The 16,183-nt window shown below is 48.2% G+C and overlaps 9 non-coding genes and 1 pseudogene across 9 annotated transcripts; all 10 read right to left on the reverse strand.

Annotated features, from left to right (window-relative positions):
• Window positions 1–253: 253 nt before the first annotated feature.
• Window positions 254–440, reverse strand: LOC141193692 (U2 spliceosomal RNA). The gene has a single exon (XR_012266578.1). It is a non-coding gene; the product is annotated as a U2 spliceosomal RNA (small nuclear RNA).
• Window positions 441–1,235: 795 nt separating this feature from the next.
• On the reverse strand, window positions 1,236–1,327 carry LOC141193781 (U2 spliceosomal RNA; annotated as a pseudogene).
• A 1,109-nt stretch (window positions 1,328–2,436) lies between these two features.
• On the reverse strand, window positions 2,437–2,627 carry LOC141193828 (U2 spliceosomal RNA). The gene has a single exon (XR_012266635.1). It is a non-coding gene; the product is annotated as a U2 spliceosomal RNA (small nuclear RNA).
• Window positions 2,628–3,742: 1,115 nt separating this feature from the next.
• LOC141193837 (U2 spliceosomal RNA) lies at window positions 3,743–3,933 on the reverse strand. The gene has a single exon (XR_012266644.1). It is a non-coding gene; the product is annotated as a U2 spliceosomal RNA (small nuclear RNA).
• Window positions 3,934–5,048: 1,115 nt separating this feature from the next.
• Window positions 5,049–5,239, reverse strand: LOC141193839 (U2 spliceosomal RNA). The gene has a single exon (XR_012266645.1). It is a non-coding gene; the product is annotated as a U2 spliceosomal RNA (small nuclear RNA).
• A 1,115-nt stretch (window positions 5,240–6,354) lies between these two features.
• LOC141193841 (U2 spliceosomal RNA) lies at window positions 6,355–6,545 on the reverse strand. The gene has a single exon (XR_012266647.1). It is a non-coding gene; the product is annotated as a U2 spliceosomal RNA (small nuclear RNA).
• A 1,115-nt stretch (window positions 6,546–7,660) lies between these two features.
• LOC141193842 (U2 spliceosomal RNA) lies at window positions 7,661–7,851 on the reverse strand. The gene has a single exon (XR_012266648.1). It is a non-coding gene; the product is annotated as a U2 spliceosomal RNA (small nuclear RNA).
• Window positions 7,852–8,966: 1,115 nt separating this feature from the next.
• Window positions 8,967–9,157, reverse strand: LOC141193843 (U2 spliceosomal RNA). The gene has a single exon (XR_012266649.1). It is a non-coding gene; the product is annotated as a U2 spliceosomal RNA (small nuclear RNA).
• A 1,115-nt stretch (window positions 9,158–10,272) lies between these two features.
• On the reverse strand, window positions 10,273–10,463 carry LOC141193844 (U2 spliceosomal RNA). Its single transcript, XR_012266650.1, has one exon. It is a non-coding gene; the product is annotated as a U2 spliceosomal RNA (small nuclear RNA).
• Window positions 10,464–11,577: 1,114 nt separating this feature from the next.
• Window positions 11,578–11,770, reverse strand: LOC141193619 (U2 spliceosomal RNA). Its single transcript, XR_012266523.1, has one exon. It is a non-coding gene; the product is annotated as a U2 spliceosomal RNA (small nuclear RNA).
• Between the last annotated feature and the right edge of the window lie 4,413 nt (window positions 11,771–16,183).

Here is a 16,183-nt window from a genome sequence, read left to right on the forward strand (position 1 = left end):
TTTATCCAAAAGGAAGTAAAAAGGGAGAGCTAGAAAGATAGCATTGCATCACATTACATGGCAATGCAATGCACAGTTGCTGAAGTTGAACCAAAATGAGCTTGTAATCTGGCTTCTGCAACTTTGAACATGAAAAATCCAATGAGGAGAAGAAAAGCAAAGCCAAAGAGTCCATCCCAAAATCCGACAAACAAGCAAAATGAACAAAAAACATTGAATTCAATTCTTTCTGATTTTAGAAACTGCATTAAAGAAGGGGTGCACCGGTCCTGGAGATACTGCAATACCAGGTCAATGCGTGGAGTGGACAGAGCAAGCTCTTTTTCCATCTCCCTGTTCTAAAAATCCATTTAATATATGGTCCCCAGATAGGGGACGTATCAGATATTAAACTGATAAGAACAGATTTTTTTTTTTTTTTATCGAAAGCCCGAATTCGTGTACAAAACCCGAGTGCGCTTAAAAAAGTGACAAGTGCCACAAAAAAAAAGTGCACTAGGATGCTGGTCTTCTTGAAACCCTCTCCAAAAGGAGAAGGGTCCCCCAAACCATTCCCCGTCCCTCCGAGCCAGAAGGCCACAGCGAGGCACAGGGACAAATAGCCACCTCCAGCCGGAGCCAGAGGCGACCCAATCTTACCCTCAATACCTGCCCGAGTTCTCACCCGAGCAAGGCACTGGGAGCCAAAGACTGTGCTCCCCTCCCGGAAGAGGGGAGCCAACAACGCTCTCCTCCCGAAAGAGGAGAGCCAGGGGGGTTCAGGGGGGAGCGGAACCTGATGGCCACACACTCCCCCCCTAGACCTGCCAAGAGAGGAACCCGTAAGGGAACCGCATCCCGACAAAATCCTAGTAAGGACGTGGACACACGTGAAAAAGTGGACACACAGTGATAAAAAAAAATTAAATAAATAGTGAAGGTTTCACAGTATAATACTGCCCGGACCTTCGACCGGGAATTGAAAAATTCCCCATCCTAAGGCCAGAAGGCCCGGAATAAGGGTGTGTGTGAAGAAAGAAATATTGAAGTGCTAGTGCAAATGTGCCATAAACTCAAGTGGGGTTCCCAATCCCAGTGAGTTAAGGCACCCCAGGGTCACCACTCCTGGGGCACTTCACACTTCGGGCTTTCGATCTTCCCCGGCCCAATGGCGTCGATCCTGGGGGGCCATGCTTTCCACCAGATGACTATATTAGCCACCTGGCGTACTAACAAGCGCCTAAACCCCAGTGTGCATAATGTATCAATCTACTAGGGCGGCAAACATCCAAAACCGCCTTTTCGAAAGATACTACACTTGATCTTAGCCAAAAGGCCGAGAAGCGATAACCAGAATTGGTTTCAAACTACGGAGCCACCCAAGGATCCTGAAAAGTCCATTTGTGGAGATGAGCTCCTGGACTCCCGTTAAGAAGACATGTTGTCAACCTCTAGATCCCTTACATGCCTGCACTTTTCGGCTTGCTGCTGCTGCAATCCACGCGTTTTAGATCTGCATAACTCCACCTCTTTAAACACAGCACCTTCACCCCCTGCTGTTCCCACCCGCCTCAACACCGTTGGAAGGGAGGAGAACCAATTAAGGCGGGGGGTGGGGTGGAACGAGCAGCTGTCTACCCTTAGCAGGAGGGCTCCTGATTACATACCTCTCCTGCTGCTGCTGGCTGTCCAGCAGCAGACTGAAGGTGGCTGCTGCTGTGCACAGGTATATAAAGGCTCAGAGCCTATTATGACACGCGCAGCCAGCGTTCCATTGCCACATTCCATCTACTGCAGGCAGGATACCTGGCTGGCTGAATGTCGCTGAGAAGCTCACAGAGACCGCCATAAGCAACAGTTTAACAGAATGCCACAGACTAATCAACCAAACTTTTTGGGTTGGGTTCTCTTTTATAGTCTGCAGGCATTAAATGAAAGAAGTCAGTGTTCCAGCAGAAGGAGACAACGTTTCAGAAAAGGCATTGTAGCAAACCAAAAAAGAAATTTTAAGCGCAGCAGAGTAACCAGCGCACATACCTGTTAGCTCAGGTGAGTTTAAAAGGCTGCTGTTGATAACAAGGGCATTTGCTAAATAGATGGTGTGTGTGCAACAATATACTGAAAGGTCAATTATATTGTGCAGCTTATCTCACCACCTGTAGTTATTTAGGTGAAAGCTCCAAAATGCTTGCCTAATATGTCTGTTTATCCAAAAGGAAGTAAAAAGGGAGAGCTAGAAAGATAGCATTGCATCACATTACATGGCAATGCAATGCACAGTTGCTGAAGTTGAACCAAAATGAGCTTGTAATCTGGCTTCTGCAACTTTGAACATGAAAAATCCAATGAGGAGAAGAAAAGCAAAGCCAAAGAGTCCATCCCAAAATCCGACAAACAAGCAAAATGAACAAAAAACATTGAATTCAATTCTTTCTGATTTTAGAAACTGCATTAAAGAAGGGGTGCACCGGTCCTGGAGATACTGCAATACCAGGTCAATGCGTGGAGTGGACAGAGCAAGCTCTTATTCCATCTCCCTGTTCTAAAAATCCATTTAATATATGGTCCCCAGATAGGGGACGTATCAGATATTAAACTGATAAGAACAGATACTACACTTGATCTTAGCCAAAAGGCCGAGAAGCGATAACCAGAATTGGTTTCAAACTACGGAGCCACCCAAGGATCCTGAAAAGTCCATTTGTGGAGATGAGCTCCTGGACTCCCGTTAAGAAGACATGTTGTCAACCTCTAGATCCCTTACATGCCTGCACTTTTCGGCTTGCTGCTGCTGCAATCCACGCGTTTTAGATCTGCATAACTCCACCTCTTTAAACACAGCACCTTCACCCCCTGCTGTTCCCACCCGCCTCAACACCGTTGGAAGGGAGGAGAACCAATTAAGGCGGGGGGTGGGGTGGAACGAGCAGCTGTCTACCCTTAGCAGGAGGGCTCCTGATTACATACCTCTCCTGCTGCTGCTGCTGCTGGCTGTCCAGCAGCAGACTGAAGGTGGCTGCTGCTGTGCACAGGTATATAAAGGCTCAGAGCCTATTATGACACGCGCAGCCAGCGTTCCATTGCCACATTCCATCTACTGCAGGCAGGATACCTGGCTGGCTGAATGTCGCTGAGAAGCTCACAGAGACCGCCATAAGCAACAGTTTAACAGAATGCCACAGACTAATCAACCAAACTTTTTGGGTTGGGTTCTCTTTTATAGTCTGCAGGCATTAAATGAAAGAAGTCAGTGTTCCAGCAGAAGGAGACAACGTTTCAGAAAAGGCATTGTAGCAAACCAAAAAAGAAATTTTAAGCGCAGCAGAGTAACCAGCGCACATACCTGTTAGCTCAGGTGAGTTTAAAAGGCTGCTGTTGATAACAAGGGCATTTGCTAAATAGATGGTGTGTGTGCAACAATATACTGAAAGGTCAATTATATTGTGCAGCTTATCTCACCACCTGTAGTTATTTAGGTGAAAGCTCCAAAATGCTTGCCTAATATGTCTGTTTATCCAAAAGGAAGTAAAAAGGGAGAGCTAGAAAGATAGCATTGCATCACATTACATGGCAATGCAATGCACAGTTGCTGAAGTTGAACCAAAATGAGCTTGTAATCTGGCTTCTGCAACTTTGAACATGAAAAATCCAATGAGGAGAAGAAAAGCAAAGCCAAAGAGTCCATCCCAAAATCCGACAAACAAGCAAAATGAACAAAAAACATTGAATTCAATTCTTTCTGATTTTAGAAACTGCATTAAAGAAGGGGTGCACCGGTCCTGGAGATACTGCAATACCAGGTCAATGCGTGGAGTGGACAGAGCAAGCTCTTTTTCCATCTCCCTGTTCTAAAAATCCATTTAATATATGGTCCCCAGATAGGGGACGTATCAGATATTAAACTGATAAGAACAGATACTACACTTGATCTTAGCCAAAAGGCCGAGAAGCGATAACCAGAATTGGTTTCAAACTACGGAGCCACCCAAGGATCCTGAAAAGTCCATTTGTGGAGATGAGCTCCTGGACTCCCGTTAAGAAGACATGTTGTCAACCTCTAGATCCCTTACATGCCTGCACTTTTCGGCTTGCTGCTGCTGCAATCCACGCGTTTTAGATCTGCATAACTCCACCTCTTTAAACACAGCACCTTCACCCCCTGCTGTTCCCACCCGCCTCAACACCGTTGGAAGGGAGGAGAACCAATTAAGGCGGGGGGTGGGGTGGAACGAGCAGCTGTCTACCCTTAGCAGGAGGGCTCCTGATTACATACCTCTCCTGCTGCTGCTGCTGCTGGCTGTCCAGCAGCAGACTGAAGGTGGCTGCTGCTGTGCACAGGTATATAAAGGCTCAGAGCCTATTATGACACGCGCAGCCAGCGTTCCATTGCCACATTCCATCTACTGCAGGCAGGATACCTGGCTGGCTGAATGTCGCTGAGAAGCTCACAGAGACCGCCATAAGCAACAGTTTAACAGAATGCCACAGACTAATCAACCAAACTTTTTGGGTTGGGTTCTCTTTTATAGTCTGCAGGCATTAAATGAAAGAAGTCAGTGTTCCAGCAGAAGGAGACAACGTTTCAGAAAAGGCATTGTAGCAAACCAAAAAAGAAATTTTAAGCGCAGCAGAGTAACCAGCGCACATACCTGTTAGCTCAGGTGAGTTTAAAAGGCTGCTGTTGATAACAAGGGCATTTGCTAAATAGATGGTGTGTGTGCAACGATATACTGAAAGGTCAATTATATTGTGCAGCTTATCTCACCACCTGTAGTTATTTAGGTGAAAGCTCCAAAATGCTTGCCTAATATGTCTGTTTATCCAAAAGGAAGTAAAAAGGGAGAGCTAGAAAGATAGCATTGCATCACATTACATGGCAATGCAATGCACAGTTGCTGAAGTTGAACCAAAATGAGCTTGTAATCTGGCTTCTGCAACTTTGAACATGAAAAATCCAATGAGGAGAAGAAAAGCAAAGCCAAAGAGTCCATCCCAAAATCCGACAAACAAGCAAAATGAACAAAAAACATTGAATTCAATTCTTTCTGATTTTAGAAACTGCATTAAAGAAGGGGTGCACCGGTCCTGGAGATACTGCAATACCAGGTCAATGCGTGGAGTGGACAGAGCAAGCTCTTTTTCCATCTCCCTGTTCTAAAAATCCATTTAATATATGGTCCCCAGATAGGGGACGTATCAGATATTAAACTGATAAGAACAGATACTACACTTGATCTTAGCCAAAAGGCCGAGAAGCGATAACCAGAATTGATTTCAAACTACGGAGCCACCCAAGGATCCTGAAAAGTCCATTTGTGGAGATGAGCTCCTGGACTCCCGTTAAGAAGACATGTTGTCAACCTCTAGATCCCTTACATGCCTGCACTTTTCGGCTTGCTGCTGCTGCAATCCACGCGTTTTAGATCTGCATAACTCCACCTCTTTAAACACAGCACCTTCACCCCCTGCTGTTCCCACCCGCCTCAACACCGTTGGAAGGGAGGAGAACCAATTAAGGCGGGGGGTGGGGTGGAACGAGCAGCTGTCTACCCTTAGCAGGAGGGCTCCTGATTACATACCTCTCCTGCTGCTGCTGCTGCTGGCTGTCCAGCAGCAGACTGAAGGTGGCTGCTGCTGTGCACAGGTATATAAAGGCTCAGAGCCTATTATGACACGCGCAGCCAGCGTTCCATTGCCACATTCCATCTACTGCAGGCAGGATACCTGGCTGGCTGAATGTCGCTGAGAAGCTCACAGAGACCGCCATAAGCAACAGTTTAACAGAATGCCACAGACTAATCAACCAAACTTTTTGGGTTGGGTTCTCTTTTATAGTCTGCAGGCATTAAATGAAAGAAGTCAGTGTTCCAGCAGAAGGAGACAACGTTTCAGAAAAGGCATTGTAGCAAACCAAAAAAGAAATTTTAAGCGCAGCAGAGTAACCAGCGCACATACCTGTTAGCTCAGGTGAGTTTAAAAGGCTGCTGTTGATAACAAGGGCATTTGCTAAATAGATGGTGTGTGTGCAACGATATACTGAAAGGTCAATTATATTGTGCAGCTTATCTCACCACCTGTAGTTATTTAGGTGAAAGCTCCAAAATGCTTGCCTAATATGTCTGTTTATCCAAAAGGAAGTAAAAAGGGAGAGCTAGAAAGATAGCATTGCATCACATTACATGGCAATGCAATGCACAGTTGCTGAAGTTGAACCAAAATGAGCTTGTAATCTGGCTTCTGCAACTTTGAACATGAAAAATCCAATGAGGAGAAGAAAAGCAAAGCCAAAGAGTCCATCCCAAAATCCGACAAACAAGCAAAATGAAGAAAAAACATTGAATTCAATTCTTTCTGATTTTAGAAACTGCATTAAAGAAGGGGTGCACCGGTCCTGGAGATACTGCAATACCAGGTCAATGCGTGGAGTGGACAGAGCAAGCTCTTTTTCCATCTCCCTGTTCTAAAAATCCATTTAATATATGGTCCCCAGATAGGGGACGTATCAGATATTAAACTGATAAGAACAGATACTACACTTGATCTTAGCCAAAAGGCCGAGAAGCGATAACCAGAATTGGTTTCAAACTACGGAGCCACCCAAGGATCCTGAAAAGTCCATTTGTGGAGATGAGCTCCTGGACTCCCGTTAAGAAGACATGTTGTCAACCTCTAGATCCCTTACATGCCTGCACTTTTCGGCTTGCTGCTGCTGCAATCCACGCGTTTTAGATCTGCATAACTCCACCTCTTTAAACACAGCACCTTCACCCCCTGCTGTTCCCACCCGCCTCAACACCGTTGGAAGGGAGGAGAACCAATTAAGGCGGGGGGTGGGGTGGAACGAGCAGCTGTCTACCCTTAGCAGGAGGGCTCCTGATTACATACCTCTCCTGCTGCTGCTGCTGCTGGCTGTCCAGCAGCAGACTGAAGGTGGCTGCTGCTGTGCACAGGTATATAAAGGCTCAGAGCCTATTATGACACGCGCAGCCAGCGTTCCATTGCCACATTCCATCTACTGCAGGCAGGATACCTGGCTGGCTGAATGTCGCTGAGAAGCTCACAGAGACCGCCATAAGCAACAGTTTAACAGAATGCCACAGACTAATCAACCAAACTTTTTGGGTTGGGTTCTCTTTTATAGTCTGCAGGCATTAAATGAAAGAAGTCAGTGTTCCAGCAGAAGGAGACAACGTTTCAGAAAAGGCATTGTAGCAAACCAAAAAAGAAATTTTAAGCGCAGCAGAGTAACCAGCGCACATACCTGTTAGCTCAGGTGAGTTTAAAAGGCTGCTGTTGATAACAAGGGCATTTGCTAAATAGATGGTGTGTGTGCAACGATATACTGAAAGGTCAATTATATTGTGCAGCTTATCTCACCACCTGTAGTTATTTAGGTGAAAGCTCCAAAATGCTTGCCTAATATGTCTGTTTATCCAAAAGGAAGTAAAAAGGGAGAGCTAGAAAGATAGCATTGCATCACATTACATGGCAATGCAATGCACAGTTGCTGAAGTTGAACCAAAATGAGCTTGTAATCTGGCTTCTGCAACTTTGAACATGAAAAATCCAATGAGGAGAAGAAAAGCAAAGCCAAAGAGTCCATCCCAAAATCCGACAAACAAGCAAAATGAACAAAAAACATTGAATTCAATTCTTTCTGATTTTAGAAACTGCATTAAAGAAGGGGTGCACCGGTCCTGGAGATACTGCAATACCAGGTCAATGCGTGGAGTGGACAGAGCAAGCTCTTTTTCCATCTCCCTGTTCTAAAAATCCATTTAATATATGGTCCCCAGATAGGGGACGTATCAGATATTAAACTGATAAGAACAGATACTACACTTGATCTTAGCCAAAAGGCCGAGAAGCGATAACCAGAATTGGTTTCAAACTACGGAGCCACCCAAGGATCCTGAAAAGTCCATTTGTGGAGATGAGCTCCTGGACTCCCGTTAAGAAGACATGTTGTCAACCTCTAGATCCCTTACATGCCTGCACTTTTCGGCTTGCTGCTGCTGCAATCCACGCGTTTTAGATCTGCATAACTCCACCTCTTTAAACACAGCACCTTCACCCCCTGCTGTTCCCACCCGCCTCAACACCGTTGGAAGGGAGGAGAACCAATTAAGGCGGGGGGTGGGGTGGAACGAGCAGCTGTCTACCCTTAGCAGGAGGGCTCCTGATTACATACCTCTCCTGCTGCTGCTGCTGCTGGCTGTCCAGCAGCAGACTGAAGGTGGCTGCTGCTGTGCACAGGTATATAAAGGCTCAGAGCCTATTATGACACGCGCAGCCAGCGTTCCATTGCCACATTCCATCTACTGCAGGCAGGATACCTGGCTGGCTGAATGTCGCTGAGAAGCTCACAGAGACCGCCATAAGCAACAGTTTAACAGAATGCCACAGACTAATCAACCAAACTTTTTGGGTTGGGTTCTCTTTTATAGTCTGCAGGCATTAAATGAAAGAAGTCAGTGTTCCAGCAGAAGGAGACAACGTTTCAGAAAAGGCATTGTAGCAAACCAAAAAAGAAATTTTAAGCGCAGCAGAGTAACCAGCGCACATACCTGTTAGCTCAGGTGAGTTTAAAAGGCTGCTGTTGATAACAAGGGCATTTGCTAAATAGATGGTGTGTGTGCAACAATATACTGAAAGGTCAATTATATTGTGCAGCTTATCTCACCACCTGTAGTTATTTAGGTGAAAGCTCCAAAATGCTTGCCTAATATGTCTGTTTATCCAAAAGGAAGTAAAAAGGGAGAGCTAGAAAGATAGCATTGCATCACATTACATGGCAATGCAATGCACAGTTGCTGAAGTTGAACCAAAATGAGCTTGTAATCTGGCTTCTGCAACTTTGAACATGAAAAATCCAATGAGGAGAAGAAAAGCAAAGCCAAAGAGTCCATCCCAAAATCCGACAAACAAGCAAAATGAAGAAAAAACATTGAATTCAATTCTTTCTGATTTTAGAAACTGCATTAAAGAAGGGGTGCACCGGTCCTGGAGATACTGCAATACCAGGTCAATGCGTGGAGTGGACAGAGCAAGCTCTTTTTCCATCTCCCTGTTCTAAAAATCCATTTAATATATGGTCCCCAGATAGGGGACGTATCAGATATTAAACTGATAAGAACAGATACTACACTTGATCTTAGCCAAAAGGCCGAGAAGCGATAACCAGAATTGGTTTCAAACTACGGAGCCACCCAAGGATCCTGAAAAGTCCATTTGTGGAGATGAGCTCCTGGACTCCCGTTAAGAAGACATGTTGTCAACCTCTAGATCCCTTACATGCCTGCACTTTTCGGCTTGCTGCTGCTGCAATCCACGCGTTTTAGATCTGCATAACTCCACCTCTTTAAACACAGCACCTTCACCCCCTGCTGTTCCCACCCGCCTCAACACCGTTGGAAGGGAGGAGAACCAATTAAGGCGGGGGGTGGGGTGGAACGAGCAGCTGTCTACCCTTAGCAGGAGGGTTCCTGATTACATACCTCTCCTGCTGCTGCTGCTGCTGGCTGTCCAGCAGCAGACTGAAGGTGGCTGCTGCTGTGCACAGGTATATAAAGGCTCAGAGCCTATTATGACACGCGCAGCCAGCGTTCCATTGCCACATTCCATCTACTGCAGGCAGGATACCTGGCTGGCTGAATGTCGCTGAGAAGCTCACAGAGACCGCCATAAGCAACAGTTTAACAGAATGCAACAGACTATTCAACCAAACTTTTTGGGTTGGGTTCTCTTTTATAGTCTGCAGGCATTAAATGAAAGAAGTCAGTGTTCCAGCAGAAGGAGACAACGTTTCAGAAAAGGCATTGTAGCAAACCAAAAAAGAAATTTTAAGCGCAGCAGAGTAACCAGCGCACATACCTGTTAGCTCAGGTGAGTTTAAAAGGCTGCTGTTGATAACAAGGGCATTTGCTAAATAGATGGTGTGTGTGCAACAATATACTGAAAGGTCAATTATATTGTGCAGCTTATCTCACCACCTGTAGTTATTTAGGTGAAAGCTCCAAAATGCTTGCCTAATATGTCTGTTTATCCAAAAGGAAGTAAAAAGGGAGAGCTAGAAAGATAGCATTGCATCACATTACATGGCAATGCAATGCACAGTTGCTGAAGTTGAACCAAAATGAGCTTGTAATCTGGCTTCTGCAACTTTGAACATGAAAAATCCAATGAGGAGAAGAAAAGCAAAGCCAAAGAGTCCATCCCAAAATCCAACAAACAAGCAAAATGAACAAAAAACATTGAATTCAATTCTTTCTGATTTTAGAAACTGCATTAAAGAAGGGGTGCACCGGTCCTGGAGATACTGCAATACCAGGTCAATGCGTGGAGTGGACAGAGCAAGCTCTTTTTCCATCTCCCTGTTCTAAAAATCCATTTAATATATGGTCCCCAGATAGGGGACGTATCAGATATTAAACTGATAAGAACAGATACTACACTTGATCTTAGCCAAAAGGCCGAGAAGCGATAACCAGAATTGGTTTCAAACTACGGAGCCACCCAAGGATCCTGAAAAGTCCATTTGTGGAGATGAGCTCCTGGACTCCCGTTAAGAAGACATGTTGTCAACCTCTAGATCCCTTACATGCCTGCACTTTTCGGCTTGCTGCTGCTGCAATCCACGCGTTTTAGATCTGCATAACTCCACCTCTTTAAACACAGCACCTTCACCCCCTGCTGTTCCCACCCGCCTCAACACCGTTGGAAGGGAGGAGAACCAATTAAGGCGGGGGTTGGGGTGGAACGAGCAGCTGTCTACCCTTAGCAGGAGGGCTCCTGATTACATACCTCTCCTGCTGCTGCTGCTGCTGGCTGTCCAGCAGCAGACTGAAGGTGGCTGCTGCTGTGCACAGGTATATAAAGGCTCAGAGCCTATTATGACACGCGCAGCCAGCGTTCCATTGCCACATTCCATCTACTGCAGGCAGGATACCTGGCTGGCTGAATGTCGCTGAGAAGCTCACAGAGACCGCCATAAGCAACAGTTTAACAGAATGCCACAGACTAATCAACCAAACTTTTTGGGTTGGGTTCTCTTTTATAGTCTGCAGGCATTAAATGAAAGAAGTCAGTGTTCCAGCAGAAGGAGACAACGTTTCAGAAAAGGCATTGTAGCAAACCAAAAAGAAATTTTAAGCGCAGCAGAGTAACCAGCGCACATACCTGTTAGCTCAGGTGAGTTTAAAAGGCTGCTGTTGATAACAAGGGCATTTGCTAAATAGATGGTGTGTGTGCAACAATATACTGAAAGGTCAATTATATTGTGCAGCTTATCTCACCACCTGTAGTTATTTAGGTGAAAGCTCCAAAATGCTTGCCTAATATGTCTGTTTATCCAAAAGGAAGTAAAAAGGGAGAGCTAGAAAGATAGCATTGCATCACATTACATGGCAATGCAATGCACAGTTGCTGAAGTTGAACCAAAATGAGCTTGTAATCTGGCTTCTGCAACTTTGAACATGAAAAATCCAATGAGGAGAAGAAAAGCAAAGCCAAAGAGTCCATCCCAAAATCCGACAAACAAGCAAAATGAACAAAAAACATTGAATTCAATTCTTTCTGATTTTAGAAACTGCATTAAAGAAGGGGTGCACCGGTCCTGGAGATACTGCAATACCAGGTCAATGCGTGGAGTGGACAGAGCAAGCTCTTTTTCCATCTCCCTGTTCTAAAAATCCATTTAATATATGGTCCCCAGATAGGGGACGTATCAGATATTAAACTGATAAGAACAGATTTTTTGATTGAATATATCTTTTATTAGCACAAAAAATAAGTTAACAGACAGTGTACAGTGCCGCAGCCCAGTACACACAGAATTCTACATCATATTTACATAGCATGAGGATACGACGCACTAACTAGACACATCACACCCCTATGCTACACAAAACACTCAATCTGAAAGAAAAAGCATGTCAATCAATACAGTACGACGAACCGTGATAAGGGATGGGGATTGGGAAAAAGGGGATGGGGAGGGGAAAATCACAGGCCCGAAGCTTTATTGAAAGACAAGACACATAAGGGGAGAGGGGGAGGAGGGGTTTAGTCCTCGTCCTCGTCCTCCGGACCGTCCATGATGGAATAGTCTCTGAGCAGGCTGTGGATCAGCCTGCGGCAGTCCTGGATGGACATCCTCTCCCTCCTCAAGATGAGCCGGTTCCTGGCGACCCAAACGGCATCCTTGAAGCAGTTCATAAGGCGCCAAGCCTCCTGGATGGCTCCGACGGTATGAACCCCAGGGAAGAGTCCGTAAAGCACAGAATGGTGCGATAGGCTCGCCCTGGGGACAGAGTTCCTCAGGTCGTCCTCAAGTGCAGTCAATAGGCGCTGTGCAAATCCGCAGTCCCAAAAAGTGTGCAAAGATGTTTCCTCCACGAAGGGGCACCTTGGGCAGTACCGGGTCTTGCACAGGTTCCGGGCATGCATGAATGACCGGACGGGCAGTCCGCCCTGAATCGCCATCCACGACAAGTCCTTGTGCCCGTTGGTCAGCCTGTCAGACGACACATTTGTCCACACAGTCTCCAGCGTGTCCTGGTGAAGTCCTGTGATGTTCTCCACGTCATCCTTGGCTCTGATTAGCTTGTGGATAGTTTTGGGCTTCCACAAGTCGGGCTTGAGTCCCTCCAGTTGATGCTCCCCCACAAATCGAACGACGTCTCCGTAGAACCATGGCGTCGTCCAGTTGTAGGGGAAGGAGCTGTCCCACTTGTCCCAGCCGAGTCGCCTCCAAAGAGGAAGCAGGAAGAAGCGAGACATGGACCTGCCCGCGGAGCCATTCTTGACTTGCAAAGTCCGGCGGACACAATCACACACAAAAGAGGATCGCAGGAGGGTGGGGATATCTGGAACGCCCTTCCCACCCTTGCGAGGCTCCTTGTACATGACGGCCCGCCTGACTCTGTCCATCTTGGATCCCCAGACAAAGTGAAACACTGTCCTGGTAATGGCCCTGCACACAGTGACGTGTGGGGGCCAGGCCTGCGCCGTGTACTGCAAGACGGGCAGGACCTCATTACGCAGGATGAGTGCCTTACCCTCACAAGTGAGGTGTCTGAGGCTCCAGAGTCCGATCCGTTGCTTCACCTTGGCCAAGCGTTCTTGCCAGGACTTGAGGGCCGCTCCTTCCTTCCCGAACCAGACTCCCAGCACCTTGAGGAAATCCGGTTGAATGTTGAAGGGGAAGGGGGCGGAGGAGGCCGGCTGCCAATCCCCGAAGAGCATGGCTTCCGACTTCCTGCAGTTGACTTTGGCCCCTGAAGCCCGGCCGAACCTCTCACACGTCTGGACGAGGGCGTCGACTGAACCACGATCAGCGCAGAAGACGGTGACGTCGTCCATGTAGAGCGAGCACTTGACCTCGTGTCATCCCGGACCCGGTGCGGTGATCCCTCTGATCTCTCCATTCTGCCGGATAGCCTCTGCGAAGAGTTCTATAACACAAACAAAAAGAAGAGGTGATAGAGGGCAGCCTTGTCTGACCCCAGAGAGGACAGGGAAGGGGTCAGTCTTCCAGCCGTTCACCAACACCGAGCTGTGGATATCAAAATACATCAGACGGACATACGAACAAAACATGTTACCCAAACCTAACTGGTGCAGAGCTCGGCCCATGAACTCGTGGGAAACCCGGTCGAAGGCCTTCTCCTGATCCAAGGAGACCAGGGCCGCGTGTGCGCGGCGGACCTTGATGTACTCGACCGTGTCCCGCACGAGAGCGAGGCTGTCTGCGATGCGACGTCCAGGGATGCCGCAGGTCTGGTCCGGGTGGATGATCCGTCCGATGACCGTCTTAAGTCGTGTCGCCATCGTCTTGGCCAGGATCTTGTAGTCCACGTTGAGCAGAGTGATGGGACGCCAATTCCTCAGGTCGCACCTCTCTCCCTTCCGCTTGTACAGGATCGTGACCATTCCTTCCCTCAAAGATGGAGGCATTCTACCCTCCACCACCATCTCCTCGTACAGGTCCAACAGGTCCGGACAGATGAGGTCTCCCAGCGCTACATAGAGCTCCGCTGGAAGACCATCACTGCCCGGGGTCCTGCCGGTCCTAAAGGATTTAGCGGCAGAGAGCAATTCGCCCACCATCAGAGGTTTGTCCAAGGCTGCCGTGCCTGCAGGATCAAGATGGTTAGTGATACCTGACAGGAACTTATCAGCAGCGTCGGGGTCGGTAGTCTTGTGGGAGTAGAGTTCGCTGTAGAAGTCGCTGACGACCCTCATCACGTCCTCCTTCCCACGTCGCATGTTTACGCTCTCGTCTCGCAGCTCGTTCAGGGGCGTGTGACCGGCATGAAGTTTCCTGAAAAAGAATGAGTTACATTTCTCACCCTTCTCCAGATTCTCCACTTTGGAACGGAAGATGATTCGCTTGGACTCCTCCTCAAAGTGCCTTTTCAGGCTCTTCTTGGTCTCCTCCAGCTCCTCCCTCACGTCCCAGCCGCAGTGAAGAAGGTCCTGCAGCGACCGCAGCTCGCGCTGCAGCCCTCTGAAGTCCCTCCTCTTCTCACACGCCTGTTGTCGACCCTTGGCCTGAAAGAAACAGCGAAACTCAAGTTTAACATATTCCCACCAATCAGAGACTGTTTGGAAGCTACCCTTGTAGGACTGCCACATTGCGTAGGCTGCTCTCAGCTCCTCCACGACTTCATCCTGAGCCAGCAGAGCACAATTCAGCTTCCAGGAGCCGGGGCCGGACGGAAAACCGTCGCCGAGGACACCTTGTAAGTGAATGGCTCTGTGGTCGGAGAAGAAGCAGGAGACCATCGAGTGCCTACTCTGCCTGACTGCCCGAGAGGTGAACACAAAGTCAATCCTGGAGCGGAGTGAGCCATCGGGTCGGCTCCACGAATAGTTCGTGGAGCCTCTCCCCATGGAGCCCACCACGTCCTGAAGAGAGGCCTCGGTTACCATCTCGATGAGCAGCTTGGACGTGATGTCCAACTTGGCAGATGTGCCAGAACTACGACCGTCCTCCTCGATGGGGCAGTTGAAATCCCCGGCCATCACTAAGGTCCTGGTGGTGGCAAGCTGAAGCCGCAGGGTCTGGAAAAGCTCCAAACGCTCATTCTTCAGTGGGGACGCATACACGTTGATGAACCTGACAGGTTCTCCCGCCCAGTTGCCATCTACAACAAGAGCCCTGCCGCAGATGAGCTCCTGGACGGACTCAAGCGTGAATGCGCCCCCCCTGATCAGAATTGCGACCCCCGCAGACTTGCAGTCACCCCCACCGGACCAGTAGGATGGACCGTGGGACCACTCCCTGGCCAGATGTTTGAAGGACCTAGAGGAGGGAAGGGAACATTCCTGCAACATATAAACATCACACAACTGGGAAGTAAGGAAGGCATAAATAGTCTGACGTCTGAACTTGTCCTTGATGCTCCTGACATTAATGGAAAATAAGTTAATATTAGCCATCATGTAGGGAAAAAAGAAAAAGTTAGCGCAGGCAATACACCTTAGTTACCACTCCGGTCGGGTGGTCCCTCGTCGGTGTTGACTGCTGGTGACGGGATCACCAGCAGGCCCTCTTCCTCCATCTGGTCAAGCAGTGCGGCCTCGATCTCGGCGACCACCAGTTCCTCCTCTTCTGGCTCGGCCACCAGGGTCTCAACCATGTGCTCCATCTCTTCTGGCTCAGGGAGGGTATCCTCCTTTTCGCCTACGAAATCCAGAATCTTCTTTTTGGAGGATTCAGTAGCAGGGCTGTCCTCCACCTTCCTCTTTCCCCGGGTTGGAACTGGGGAGACAAGAAGGGGAAAATCCTCCTCGGAATAGATAGCGGCGGGTGGAGGAAAGGTTAATTCCACCGCTACCATGGTCTGGGGAGGGAGAGTGGCTGCCGGGGCAGGGGAAAGGACACCTGCTGAGGAGTAGGGGAAGGAGGAAGAGGAAGTGGAATCCTCAGCAGGGGTGGCCGGGGTGGGGGGGGGTTGGACGGGGGTGGCAGGGGGAGGGATCGAGAGAGGGGTGACAGAACTCTTACCCTCCTTTGACTTTTTCTTCTGCTTCGGAGCTGCTGGGACCGTCGCTGGGGCTTTGGCCACCGACTCCTTGACCGCTTTGGCCTTGGTCGTCTCGGCCTTGGCCGCTGGGGCCTTGGTCGTCGCGTCCTTGACCTTCACAGGCCTGGTCGTCGGGGCCTTGTCCTCCGTAGCTGGGGTCGTCGCAACCACCG

The sequence above is a fragment of the Phyllobates terribilis genome, unplaced genomic scaffold (assembly GCF_046119375.1).
Source record: "Phyllobates terribilis strain yellow unplaced genomic scaffold, ASM4611937v1 Scaffold_66__1_contigs__length_7565176, whole genome shotgun sequence".
In the NCBI taxonomy this organism is placed as follows: Eukaryota; Metazoa; Chordata; class Amphibia; order Anura; family Dendrobatidae; genus Phyllobates; species Phyllobates terribilis.